Source organism: Taeniopygia guttata, chromosome 12 (assembly GCF_048771995.1).
Source record: "Taeniopygia guttata chromosome 12, bTaeGut7.mat, whole genome shotgun sequence".
In the NCBI taxonomy this organism is placed as follows: Eukaryota; Metazoa; Chordata; class Aves; order Passeriformes; family Estrildidae; genus Taeniopygia; species Taeniopygia guttata.
Window position 1 is genome coordinate 1,211,649 of NC_133037.1, and position 14,374 is coordinate 1,226,022.

General features: G+C 50.3%; 1 long non-coding RNA gene across 1 annotated transcript in view; it reads left to right on the top strand.

The window, feature by feature from the left end:
* Nucleotides 1–1,813: 1,813 nt before the first annotated feature.
* Nucleotides 1,814–14,374, top strand: part of LOC140684939 (uncharacterized) — a 37,460-nt gene continuing 24,899 nt past the window's right edge. Inside the window, exon 1 of the long non-coding RNA XR_012057962.1 lies at nucleotides 1,814–2,754. This is a non-coding gene — a long non-coding RNA (uncharacterized lncRNA). The remainder of the gene's footprint in view (nucleotides 2,755–14,374) is intronic.

The window sequence follows — 14,374 nt, forward strand, 5'->3', positions numbered from 1 at the left end:
GGCCTTACCAATCTCTGAGTAAAGAATTTCTTCCTAACACCCACTCATCAAGGATGCTAGTCCCACATCTCCAGCCTTTGTAACCAGTCCATAGTTTGTCATATCCAACTCACAGGCTTTGCTAGCACTGAGAGCCCTGCTCCTCCATTTTCTGTTCCTTGTGTCACAACAGACTGTCTGGGCACTGCAGGAACCATTGAGGACACTTCTCTTAGTTTCAAACAAACAGAAATTTCTGTTCTGGGACTCTCTGGCTGGGTTATCTTCGCTTTACACAACACAAAGCAGCACAGAAGATGACAGACCGTGGCCTGCAAGCATGAAAATTCAACACAAAACAAGGGCTCCATTAACCTTCTCTGCTCTGGATTCAGGTGGTGGCCAGGCAGGCACAAGGAGTTTCTCCTCTGGCAAGCAGCCAGCACTGAAGAAATGCCAAGCCCGAGCACCTGGCTCCTGCCACACTCACACCATCTCTGCTCCCACCTCCAAGGCCCACGACTTACTTTGATGCTATTCCGAAATCTCCTTCTCCCAGCTCCAAACCAAGACTTGAAATTATTAGAGGGAGTAATGCCTCTCAGGGTAGAATGCAAATTTAAAACACTTGTCCCAAATAACAGGAGGTAGTAATTAGGCTCCAGCACTCCAAAGCAGCATCCCTCAGCTACACCCTTTCCTGCTCCACTGATGTAGGACATGTGCCATGTGATGCCGTGAAAACCCAGGCTGCACAAGGCTGTTTATCTGTATAGAAATCAGCTCCCTGCTTTTAATTTTCCTCCTTCACTCTGTGCACTGTCCTATGAGCTTTGCTCCCTGCTTGCTTAAACCTTTTGCTTCTTGTTGCTGTGCCTTACCCTGGTCCCACTGGCTTTTTTTTTTGTTTTGTTTTATCTGCTCAAGGTGCCTGTTTCCTTAAATAGTTCTTTCTCTTTTTTTAAACTCTCTCTCTCTGTCTTATTCCTTCCTCCCTTTCCTTATCATCTTCTTTTTCTCACAATTAACCAGAGTGTCCTTCCTCTTCCCCAGGCTTTCCTGTAAGGCCATTTGCATTCTTTCTCAATCACATCAAACAGGAGATTTCAATTTAGCAGCAATCAGGAAAACACCTCAGACATCCTCGAGGCATCAGAGCCTCCCGCCACCTCCGTTCCCCAAATCCCACTGAATTCTGGCTCAGTGAAGTAAGAGCTCAGCTTCTCATGGCACCGAGGTGACAGGGTGTGTGAGGCACTGCCGGGCCCCACTGCCAGAGGCATCGCTCTGCACCAGGACCGAGTCCTGCCCGAGCAGAGCCACATCCTCCTGTGCATCTCTTCAGGCCAGCAAGGGCAAAAGTGGATGATGCTGACTGCCACAGGGCGAGGGCTGGTTTAGGGCTCCGAGGGATCCCATGCCCGAGGCAACCTTGCCACCTTGCCCCGCTGCTACTGCCCGTGCCCTCGGGAGGAGCAGACAGCTAAAGAAGACAAGGCTTTACATTGCCTTTAGGAATTAGATATGTTTATTATAATCTGATTAAAATTCCTTATAAATACGCTTTAAAGTTAGCTCTGGAATCAGGGAATGGTCGTGGATCTCCTCAAGCACAGGATTTGTGTTTAAGAAATTCTATTGCTATGGTAAATCTATGAAGAATGTGTCCAGCTCTTCCACAAGAGCCTCTGGTTCACTGCTCATCCTGACTGCCAGGTTAAAGATGGGCTGAGACTAAAATTCCAGGGAAAATAAGGCAACCTAGAAACAGATGTTTTCAAAAAGGCCAATGGAAGCAAAATGAGTATGGGGTTTTTTTCACTCTCAAATTGTTTAAGGTAGAATTTGTAGGGGAAAACATCTCCAGCCCCTCTAAATGACTCTCAGCCAAAGATTCATGTGCTGAGAAAGCAGAGGGGAAGGGAAGCAGCCTGGTGCCAATTACACCAAGCCGAGGCTCCAGGACGTTTTCTTCAGGGCAGCCAGAAAATTCATTGCAGTGATGTATCAATTACCAGAATATTTTTGAAGTTCTCTAAATTATCTGGAAGTTTACTAGCTCTGAGTATTGAGATGCTCGCTGCACTATGGATCCTTCTGCAGCCACCAGGACAGCTCGAAAGCCGCTTTGTTTTAAACTGGCAGCAGAGCTCTTGAGACATCCCCCAGCAGGCGTGGGGGCTCTGGACGTGTGAGCATCGCAAAGCTGCTCCAGCAAAGGTGGGAATATCCCCGTGCCGAGGGAGTGCCGTCACTGCCCGTGGATGAGCTGTGGCAGCCCTGTCCTGTGCTGGACCATTCCCAAAAAGAGACGGGAGGGTGTGGGGAGAGGGCTGGCTGCCGCCCGGAGCGAGGGGGGAACGCGGGGCAGCGCTCGGGTCTCCGCTGCGGCTGCACAGAGTTCTGAGGGAGGTTTGCTCGCACAGCCCCGCTGCTTCCCGGTGCGGGACCAGCAAACTCCTTCCTCCCAGGCAGCGCAGGGCTGATTTCACATCCTCCAGCCGGGGCTCCCTTCCCAAAGCTGCGGGAACTGCTGGCACGGAGTTAGCACAGCGCTGCTCCCCGCCAGGCCCGCCGCCGGCCCGGCCCTGCCCGTGTTCCCGGCCGGGGCGGGCTGAAGGAAGGCCCCGCGGCCGGGGGAAGGCGTTCGCCGCTCCCCGAGCGGGCCCCGCATCCCCGGCAGCAGCTCTATTTCCATCCCGCCGAGGGTCTTCTCGGGAGCCCGGCTGTGCAGAGTTAAGAATGAATCCCTATTTTTAGCCTGTCCTGGGTGAGGTAAGTGCGCGTGAGTCAGACGCCGGCGTGGGATGTTGCATAAGCCCGGCCTGCGCCGCAGCTCCCGGCGCACGGGGGTGAGAGGAGGAGGATGGAGGGAGCCTTCCCTCACCGCTTCCTGGCATTGTCATTTCAAGACAGACCCTTCACGGTATTTAAATGCAGGGTTCTTTCTTCCTCCCCACCCTCCCCGAAAAATTTAATTAGAAACAGCAGTAGGCTGGTTATGTAATGTGATTAATTGCAGCATTAGAGTGAAAAAATATAGGGCATACAGGTCTTAAAGATTCACATGCAAAGTCATGTGTGGGAGTGAGAGAGGCAAGGGTGAAACGCAAGACTTATCTGTTTGATTAGGTGCTTTTCACAGGGCACCGTGATTTATTCCCTGAGTAATTTCGTCAGAGGAATCTGAAGATAGCTAAAGAAAAAAAAAAAAAATTAAAAAGGAGCAAATACACATCCAGGAGACAAGGAGCCAAAAGTGCTTTCACAGGACGTCTAAAGGTTAGTGGTGTTCCCTCAGCTGCAGACCTACCCCTTAAAGCACTCAGTCACACCAATAAAAAGGAGGTTTTCCCCTGACTCATGATGAAGGAGCTGCAGGCACATGCATTCACTGCAGCTAAGCTTTCACTATGCTGGAACGTTATTCCAGGGAACATGTGAAGCTTCAGATGAATTCTTTTCCCCCTGCCTTTTGTGAGCCTCTGGGCAGGGAAGCCCTGGATTCCAGGCTGGCATTCCCTCCCATCAGCCGACGCTGAGGGCACAGCGCTGGCGATGCTGCGCTCGCCACGGCTGTTGATGAAATCCAGCCTGGTTCAATAATGGCAAGGAGACACCAGCGTGTTGGATTGCCCCAGTGTCCATGGCTCCGCTGCAGAACAGCGGCTGTCAGGTCTGAGTGAGCTCCTCTCCGCTAAGCTGAGCTGTGCCACCACTGAGGAGGCACTGCTGGCTGGATTTTAGCACTGCAGCTCTTCAGAGGGAAACAACTGCTGTTAATATTCATGCAAGGGGGGGAGATGAAAAGGCACCGAAGAAGGGAGCTCGTGGCAGGGTACCAAGGATGTCTCAGCAGGTTTTATCCTGTGCTCTTGCTGGGAAGAGGAGGGTTCACAGCCTGAGTGCAGCTGTTCTCACACCACAGATATTCTCCAGCATTGCCTTTACGCCAGCTATGCCTAAACTCAATTCTGAGGCTCCACTGAATCAAGTATTAATTTGAGGCAGCCTGAGCTCCCTCTGAAGTGAAGGCTCTTCCCTCAGTGCGTTCAGTCTAGTTCTAGAAAGCTTAATTCCTGGCAGCCTTAGCTGTAAAGCCATGGCTGGAAACACAAAAAACCCCAGACTTGTTCTCTCCTGAATAAAAACTTCATTTGTTACAGCTGTGCAATGATTTCAGAGGTTTCAGATTTGTCAAGCAGCTAAATGCCAAGATTAATTTAAAAACAGCTTTACAATTACCTTGAGTTTGCATCTTCTTTCTTGCTTTACTAATAAGAAAACACTAAATGATTCATATTAGAAAAGAGATTTCAACAGTCTTCTCAGGGAGGCCAGGAGCTCACTCCAAGTGATAAATGCAGAAATTCCCTCCCACGAGGCTTCCAGTCCTAACTGGAGCCATAATGTGAGGGAGAGTGAGTGGGCCAAGAAGTCCCAGGCCATGAAGCGGGTTTGTGCAGCTACATAGCCTTGCAATACTCCTCAGCTGCTTTCCTGCCTTTCTAAAGCCTTCCTCTCCCTGCACATGATAGCCAAGCATGAAACACATCCCTGGAGTCAGCATTTGACTTCACCTGTCCCACTGCATGTATTCCATATCACCTGAGCACACTTCCTTCTGCAGAATCTATTTGGAGACAATTAGAGGGACAGATCCTGAAGATGCTGCTTTCCCTGGCATCGTTTTCCAGTGGAAACTTTTTTCCTCTCTTAGAAACTGGACAAAAAAAAAAATTGTTCAGGTTTCTTGGTGTTAACTAAGTGAACAGCAAAATATCTCTTGAAGAAATCAAGATCAAAGCTCGCACAATTAGAGACAAACCAAAATCAAGGGCACCTTTACTGAAGCTCATTAAAAATATCCTTTGTACTGCTCTCCTGTGTGGCACCCAAAGTCTCTCGAATACTGTGGTCTAATGAGAATGCAGTGAGGGTTTTTTCCCTCCAGTATTTTTCTTTTCCATAGTTAGCAACTGTCATAGTTTAATTAAGGGATGTCACAGGCACGGAGCGCTGCCCCGAGATAATCAGACCCTGCTGGTAGATAACTGCTGAGGTGAAGACAAGCAGGAACAGCCACCGTGCAAGTGCCAAATCATCAGGGGAGGGCAAAGTTCAAAAATGGAGCTGACAAACCTTCATTTATAGAGGTTGGGAGATGCTTTTGCCAGCCTTTGTGAATGGGCCCCTCCACTCAGGTCTGCCTCACAACCCTCTCTGAGCTCCTGACTCCCCTCTGGTCTCTTTTTGCTCCCATGTTGTGCCTTGCAGGAAGATTCACTCCAAAGTATCTCCTGGGTGCCTGCAGCAGCACAGACGTGCTGCTGGCACAGCCCTTTCCTTGGAGCAGCCACTGACATGCCTAAGGAAGGATCCCAGCTCCCATCTGGACACCCCTCGGCTGTGAGCCCTGTGTAGCCTCTCTAAGAACTGACCCCCAGCCATTCAAATCCCTACAAAGGCTCCCACTGCCTTTAATTTAGTCTTTCAAAGTATGCACGTCTTTATTTGTTAATATTTACCAAAGCCCTTCCAGTCTTTGGCTCTTTGATTTTGCAACCTTTTATGATTCTCACTAGATGAAGTTTTCTTTTCCTGAAAAACAACCCAGCCCCAACCCAGCAGCTGTGTGCTCCTCTCTCCTGCTCTTTGTGCTTGCTTTCATGGGAAGGTTGTCTCCCTCTCCTTTCCCTTTTCCACCCAGGTCATTATTGATCTGATCATTCCAGCAGCAGTTTTGTGCTAACAGCTCTCTCTGTGCTGTGCCCTCTGATGAATCCACGACCTGCTAACCATCCTGATTTCTTGCTTGTTGCCCTTGCCTGGATTCATTCATAGATCATGCAACAGTTTTTTAGAGGGGTGGTCTTCACTTTATTTCACCGATTACTTCTATTTCTCAACTTCTGTGGCACAACACCTTACAGATTCCCCATCTCTTCAGAATTATCTTCCAATTAATGTACAGGTACTGTATTTCCAGCAAATATTTCATTTTAATAGAATATGTGCCCTAAAAATGGCATGCTGGAGTTCCTGAATAAGTTCATCAACACAAAGTGCTCTGAGGATGGCTGGATGGGGCTCAGGTCCAGGCTCAATCTCTGTTCCTGACAAGGAGCCCACCAGCCACACAGAAATAAAAGAAAACCTCTTTTTGGAATTATAGCACCTCAAACAATTTTCCCATGGTATTGGGTACAATGCCAGCATGGGGCTGCAGCATTTTCAGACTCCACAGGTCAAGCAAGATGGACAATTTTCCTTGGATCCTGGCTGGTCCCTCACTGCATTATTAACAAACAGCTGTATTTTGACCGGCTTTGATGTAAACTTTATCTGACCCAGTTCTTCAAGTGAGACCACCCCACAGAGGTCTCTGGGTGAGGGGTTCAGAAAGTAATTGTGAGTAACAAAGAGGAGCCAAATTAATTCCTTCCCTCTGAAAAATGACGTGTGTCTTCCGAGCCAGGAAACAAAAGGATTTCCACGGCATTCCCATACAAAAGTATTAATGATTTCATTTCCGTGAAACCAGCTGCATAAAAAATTCTGTAGCTTTCTCAATAAACTGTGATAAAACCAAGCCCCCATACTGCTTAATTGCACTTATTAGCGAGCCAATTGTCTGTCACATTTATTTTGTTATGTGGGCCATGTTTGTCAGAAAGAGCACGAGATTTTTAATCAAACTTGTAAAAATCACCACAAGACAGATTTTTGAAGGGCACAACTTTACCCAAACAAGCACATTTATCATCGCTGAGGACACAGAAGAGGTGGCTGTATCTTGGCATAGCTGGTTGTATAAAGATTTATTTCCTCTGTCCCACTCTGACTCTAATGCATTTGCAGACCTGCTTGATGGACCTTCGAGTGAGCCTGGGGCTCAGGTCCCTGCCCAGGTGAGGGGAGTCACAACACACAGCACATAAATGATTGACAGACACACAGATTTACGTGCTCAGAGACTGTCACGTGGCTTCTTTTCCAGCTGGGACAGCTGCATCTCTCTCTACCTGTTCCACCAAGCTTCAGCCCCACAGCTCTGCTCTGCCCAGACAGCCTGTCCAGCACGGACGTGCTCGGCGAGCACACGGCCGCGGGCAGAGGTCGCGGCAGCGCTGCCTCCCTGGCAGAGTGTTCCCAGTGGACTCTGGCCTCTCCTGGCTGCCACACCACCCCTGTCATTGCCCACAAGGTACCCGGCACAAACATTTCCTAGGCTGCAGAAAGCACCGGGATTGAACTTTCCTTCCAGACGTTTATCTTAATAACCCACACACATCCTTAGCATGCCGCCCTGTTCTTGTTTGTTCCTTCCAGACGATCACAAAGGTTGTCCAGCACTCTCCACCATAAATCCTCTGTCTCGAGTTGATTACAGCTTTGAAAAGGTTCACTGGTGCTCTCTGCCAAGGAAGCAAGGGGGCAGAGATATTTTATCCATGCTGATATAATTCTAAAAAAGTGTTTTGTGGAAAGGTCTGATGCCAACATGCCAACAAAACCTGGCAGTGGAGAGAAGGGTTAGTTATGCCATCTTAACAATGAGGCTGTTGACCTGATAATCTAATAATCAATAAGCTTCTGGGAAGCTGCAGATGTTGCATTTCTCAGCAGAGGTTTGATAGATGCTCCCAGCTGAATTCCCCAAGGATCTGATCCATGTGAGGCCCAGTGGGCTCTCCTCAGCAACTGCAGATGCTCTGGGCTCAGCTGGGCACTGCGGCTGAAGATGGGATATTTAACTTCCTTACTTTCCTAGGGATCTTTGGGCTGGAAGCTGCCCCACTCGAGCACCAGGAAGGCAACACCTGCACTTCTGTTCAAGAAACTGTGTTTGCTTTAGCTCAAACTAGTTTCAGAAACTGGTAGAGAGCAGCAGGGCTGGAAGGGAGACTGGGGACCAGGCAAGGATGTAAGAACAAGCAGCCATGAGAGAGGAAGGCAGAGGAACAGGCTGAAGGACAGAGTCCTGATGGGCCCAAGCCCAATGTCTGGCAGCTCCCTTTCAGAGCTTCAACCAGATCCTAAATCTTCTAACTCCCACTGCACTTCCACCATCTGCAGGTGTCCATGAAACCTTCTGGCCCCGTGCAAAAAGCTGTGAGAGCATGGCTGACTGCCCCAGGGCTTGGGGCATGTGTGTCTCTCACAGCCACAGGCAACACCCCGAGTTACAAAGGTAAAGCAGAACACCGAGTCCTTGCTCGTTAAGAAACACCCTCTGCTCTGCTCACCAGCTAGACAGGGCTCTGTGCAAAAAGCAGGAGATGAATATCTAATAAGGCTTCTAATCCATGCCCAGAGATAAGCCAAATTAATTTTGCACAGGCATCTCTTTTCAGTCCCGGATTTGGCAGCCACAGAATTGGCCTTTGAGTAATGTTTCATGTCTGTGCTTTAATCATTTGGGGCTTCACTGTGCCAGCTGTGGTACAAGTTGGGACAATAATGCCCAAGGAGATATTTATGTGTGGCACAATAGACCCAGCAGCAACTTTTGTGTAGTAAAAAAAAGATTCAGATAGGTACGAGTGGCAGGAGGACACTGAGGTACCACAGGTGGGTGACGGATGGTCACTAATGACTCATGGAGGCAATTCAGAGATTGCATGGAGACCCCAGGGCAACTTCCCAGTATGTGAGGCAGGCTAAAGAGAAGATGGAGAGGAATCTCACCATGACCTGTAGAGATAGCACAAGGAATAATAGGTACAAATCAAAAGAGGGAAAATTTAGTTCAGCTATTACAAAGTACTTCCCTGTGAGGGTGGGGAGGCCCTGGCACAGGTTCCCAGAGAAGCTGTGTCTGCCCCATCCCTGAAAGCGTCCAAGGCCAGGCTGGATGGGGCTTGGAGCAACCTGGGATAGTGGAAGATGTCCCTGCCCATGGCAGGGTGGAATGGACAGGACTTAAGGTCCCTTCCAACCCCTTAATAGTCTATGATTCCATTAATTTGGAAGGAACAGTGACCCTTGCGTGCAGCACGCAGCGAGGCAGCGCTGAGGATGCTCACACACACGTGTAGGTGCGAAGAAGGGAATGTCACATTCCTTTTACACCGCTTCCCACGCATTTCAGCAGGATCGCTGCCTGGCCGGGACATCCACTGTGTCCCTGGAGAGAGGAATTCACACCATTTGTGAGGGAAGCTTGGGTGGGGGGTCAGGTGAGGGGTGAGCGGTGTGCGGCTCCCCGAGGCCGGGCTGGCTGTGAGGGCACATTCCCCCGGCACGGTCCGTGAGAGACGGGCGCTGTGTGACTGCCCCGGGACCGGGCTGGCTGTGAGGGCACGATCCCCCGGCACGGTCCGTGAGGGACAGACCGGCTGTGAGGGCACGGTCCGTGCGGGACGGACCGGCTGTGAGGGCACATTCCCCCGGCACGGTCCGTGAGGGACAGACCGGCTGTGAGGGCACGATCCCCCGGCACGGTCCGTGAGGGACGGACAGGGCTGGCTGTGAGGGACGGACTGGACCGGCTGTGAGGACACGATCCCCCGGCACGGTCCGTGAGGGACAGACCGGCTGTGAGGGCACGTTCCCCCGGCACGGTCCGTGCGGGACACACCGGCTGTGAGGGCACGTTCCAACCCCGCGGCACGGTCCGTGAGGGACGGACCGGACCGGCTGTGAGGGCACGTTCCAACCCCCCGGCACGGTCCCTGAGGGACGGACCGGACCGGCTGTGAGCTCACGTTCCCCCGGCGCGGTCCGTGACAGACTGTGCCGGCTCGGCTCTGAGGGCACGTTGGTCCCCGCGCGGTCCGTGAGGGGCGGGCACTGCGCGGCCCCGAGCCGCCCCCGCGGCAGCCCTGAGGGCGGGCCGTGCCGGGCCGTGCCCGCCCGGGCCATGCGGAGCGGAACGTGACGGGGCCGGGGAGCGGGGGAAGCGCCGCCTCCCTCCCGGCCCGGCCCGGCCCGGCCCGGCCAAGCTCCGCACGGGGACAGGCGGGCGGCCAAGGCGTGTCGCGGGCGTGCGGGCAGCCGGCTGCTGTCCTGTTTTCTCCCTCCCTCCCGTCAGCCCGGCCCCCGCGGGCACGGCCGGTGTCCGCACGCCTTCCTGCCGCCCCCGCCGCCGCCTGGCAGCCGTCCCGCGGGGCTTTCCAGCGCCGCCGCCGCGCCCGCCCGCAACGCCGGGGCCAAAAGGCGAGAAAAGACCCCAAAAGCAGGAGCTGCGCCAGCCGCGGAGGGGCCAAAAGGCGAGAAAAGACCCCAAAGCAGGAGCTGCGCCAGCCGCGGGGCCAGGACCGCCTCGGGCAGAGCCCCGTTAGGGGCTGGGGACGGACGGGATGCAGGTAGCGGCTGCCGAGCATCACTGCCCGTCCCTCGAGCCCGCCGCCAGTCGGGCTGCTCTCAGCCGTTCTAAGATAAAATAAAAACAGCGCACTGTTGGATTTTTATAAATTGAACCCCGGGGCTGCCTCATGGCCAGAAATGTCACCCGCAGCCTCCGGAGCGAGCCCGGGCTTCAGCATAGCCTTGGACGCGCCCGCTGTGCCGAACAGCGTCAATACCCGAATTCCCGAATTCCCGGCCCAGCGGAGCGGCTCTGTGCCTTTGGAAATGTTGAGCTCACCTTTTGCTAAGCACATTCCCTGGGGATTTCGGGAGGTGCAGCAGGCATTTAAAATAGAAGAACATGTGAGACCTTGTTCTTTCCAAAAGGCCTAAGCATGCACTTGCATAATATTCAAGTGTTATCCCTGTAATGAAATTAGGTTTTGCTTTTCACAATATTAAAAAAAAAGTTCAATCAGAACTTCACTTTAAGAAATTAATATTTCTTCTTTTTAACATTTTATAGATAGTATTTTACTTTAAAAATGAAAACCACTATTTCTCAGACTGTTACCTTGAAGTTTATTATTTATCAGTGAAGAACTGCAGTTGCTTGGGATCTGATTGATCCGCTTGACTTGGCCTTGCAAGGACAATGTGATTTTCCAGATTTTATTATGTTGGGACTTATAAGTCTGGAACCCAGTGGGCAATTTATGGCTGCAACGTCACGTCTGATGTGCCAGTGCCATTAGTGGCATTCTGGGCTGGTCTTAAATGCTTCTTCTGCCCCAGTCAATGCATTATAGTGGTTTGGCAGAAACTGATAATTTAGCACAATCGATGTCTTGCTTCCTCAAAGAAAGAAACCTTTCAGGGTTTTTAATTCAATGTCTCCTAATCTGCTGGAGGTATTGTATTTCCCCAATATAATCCTGAAAAAACCCAGTTGTTCCTAAATAAAATATACTTAGTATATAAGTGATATGTTAAGTAAACCTTGAGCCTGACAGGGCACAGAGAGACGTGATCTCTCCTTAAAACAATATGAAATGCAGTCCAAATGTGTTCGTGTTTGTTCCAGTAATGAGGGAAAGGTGGTGGTGGTTAACAAGAAGCAAGAGAAAAACCCCCGGCACAGTCATTTTTTAAGTCAAACAGAGGTCGTGCCAAACCAAGAGGGAAAATGTTTTCTGCTGTATTTTCACATGACATCAAGGGGGTTGGAGAAGTGCTGCTGCCTGGCCCTGGCACCAGGAGAATGCGTGGGTTAAACCTGAGTGTTCCAGGGTGGTCTTGGCCAGCTGGCTGCATGGAGGGGTCTGGGGTGTATATATATATATTTTATATATATATATATACACCATTAAAAAGTGAGTTGACTATAACACAGGGTTTCTTACATTTAAACAAAATTTTTAAGTGCATCAGCAAATAGTTACTGCAAGTACCAGTGACTTTCCCAAACACCTTTTCATTTAATTGTACCAATTTTTCTATTCAGTGGCCACTTTTTATAGCATATATGTATCTTCAGAATAAGCAGGAAGCTTTTTCCGCAGTGCAAGAGATGGCAAATTCAAATTTCAGCGGGGCTGGTGCAGAGAGGTGATGGTAGTGTGGAGGAACCTGGAACAAGCTCTAACATCCCATGCCAGGAACCGTCCTTCCCATCAAAACGTGTGGAAGAGAAATTGGTAGTAAAGGAATGGAGAAGGTCAAAGAAGTATTTGACCATTCTGCATTTAAATCACTTCTCTGTAGCTTGTATGCAAAATGCCATGCAAATCAACACTGCTGACTCATGGCCAGAGTGGAGGAAAAAAAGGTGATCTGAGAACATCGTGAGGGAAGAAAAATCTTTTGAGTTTGGGATTTGAACCACTCCTTCATAACAGTCACAGTGTACAATTAGGGGACAGTATATCAAGATAAGAAATGCTTAAAACAACTTAAATCAAATGTTCATAAAGCCCAAATTATTGTAAATATCAGGTAAGGAGCTGCAAAAATATTTTTCATCTCAGCATTTTTCAACAGCTTGAAAAAGAAGCCCTCAACTTCTTAAAGTTAAAGGTATGGCAGAGTAGATGGGTAAAATTCTGAATAGCAGCAAAACCAGCAATCAGCTCTGGGGGTATTTTATATAAAATAAGAATGTATCAATGAAAAGGTCACGATTTTCTTGGTCTTTCTGGGTTAATGTCTCTAAATATTTAGTGGTTCATTCTGCAGAGGTTCTGGTGTAAGGCTGCAGGGTTTATCTTAACCCTGTTTTTCCCAGTGCTGAGGATGCAGGGCGGTGCTGGAAGGAGTTTTTGGAGACACGGCAGAAAAGCTGCTTTGCTACTCCACAAAAACAACTTCAGCATTCCGTGCCTGTCGCTTTCCGAGAAGGGAGGCTGGGCTGGCTCAGTGCAGGGCTCAGCACAGGGGATGGATTTGGAATAAGGTTTATCACTGTCCTGTGCCCTGCTGGTGCTCGCAGGAGGGGGGCAAAGTCCTCCCCGTCACTCTGGCATCACTGGGGCATTTATCTCCAAAGGCCCCGTCCTTAGGGAGCTGTAACGGGGCACAGGGAGAGAGGTGGGAACGAGGACTTTGGGCTGAACCATGGCTGCACCCGTGGTGTTGAACTTGGGGTGTCCAGGGGAGCTTTGTCAGCCCCCTGAACTGTGTGAGGGTGCTGGCTCTCGGTCCCCGGCACAGCTCTTTGCTTGAATTCCCATCCCAGCTGTTCTGCTGGCTGAGGTTTAGAAATCTGTTTGAAGACAGTGTTATCCCCGTTGTTTCCTACCAATCCCATCCTTTCACTCGCATTTTCCTACCTTTCTGTTGCTATAGGACACGAGAAAGTACAACGCGAGCTACTTGCCACTTTGCAAGGTAAAAGAGAAAGTTTATTTTCTGACTCTAACTTGTATACTTTTCCAAAGGTGACAGTGGATTGGAGAGTGAATGGGCCACCTCTCCAAAGACATTGGACAAAGCACTAGTACATCAAGTCTCTCCACCCCCATGAAGGAATGCAAAACAACACGTTATTTACAGAAACTGTGTGGGAAAGTTTCCCAATAGAATGTAAATTCAGAAGGCTTTAGAAAAACTTAAGAATCAGGGCGACATCTTTCCCCCTCAGTTCGGGTGAGGCCACCTGAGGAGAAGATCCCCGGCCTGATTTGGGCAGGAGCTCTGCCTCTGAGTGGGTGTTAGGAGAAAAACCCCTGAGCGTTCAAATGAAGGACGAGAGCAACAGCTGTAGTAGAGTTTATATCCCAGCGCTCATGGGACTTTGGGTCGTTTCCTATCTGTTTTTCAGTACCGTGTCTGGTGGTTATAAAATGAGCGGTATTTATCTGACCCGGGAGGCAGAGACATTACCTCATTGTCACAGGGTCAGTGGCAATTAGACTGCAAAGCCCAGCCAAGCAGTGCCGCTGGGTACAATAGTCTGTGGCAGGCTTAACCTTTACGGTCACCGCTGCTGCTGCGGGGGACAGCCTGGGAATAGCCAGAGCACAAATGCCCTTTCCTCCCCAGGCCCCTCCCAGGCAGCTCGCACACGCTCCTCCCTGTATATGTGAAAAGACTGCAATATATTCATTTAGGCAGTATGGATGGCGTAATGATTTCTATCAGTCCCCATTTGGAGTTAAAAATTAAGTTCACCCCGAAAAGGTGTAGTAAGGACCGTGTGTAACGCAAGAGCAATAATTTTTAGACATCAGCCCGCTTGTGGTTACAGTAAACACGGTGTACAAAGGTGAGCAGCCATGTCAGCACCGTGCCCAGCGTCACCAGCCCCATTTAACCTGCACCTGGAGACGACAGCAGCACCGGGGAGCAGCTAAGGGCCCTCACCCACTGCTGCCCACCAGCAGCTGAGCCGCTGCTCAGGGGCATTCAGAACTGAAACCAGGTGCTTTCCCTCTCTGGAGGTGGCACCCTGATATTTCTGGTCTGTTCACGCACAGTTGTATGTCACACACAGCCCCTGTCTGTGGGCGACAGGCTGGAATCACAGGCTAAAACCCAACTGTAAATGTTGTAAATCCTTCAGAGAGCGCCTTGAACAGCCACTCCAGAGGAGCCGCTGACTGAG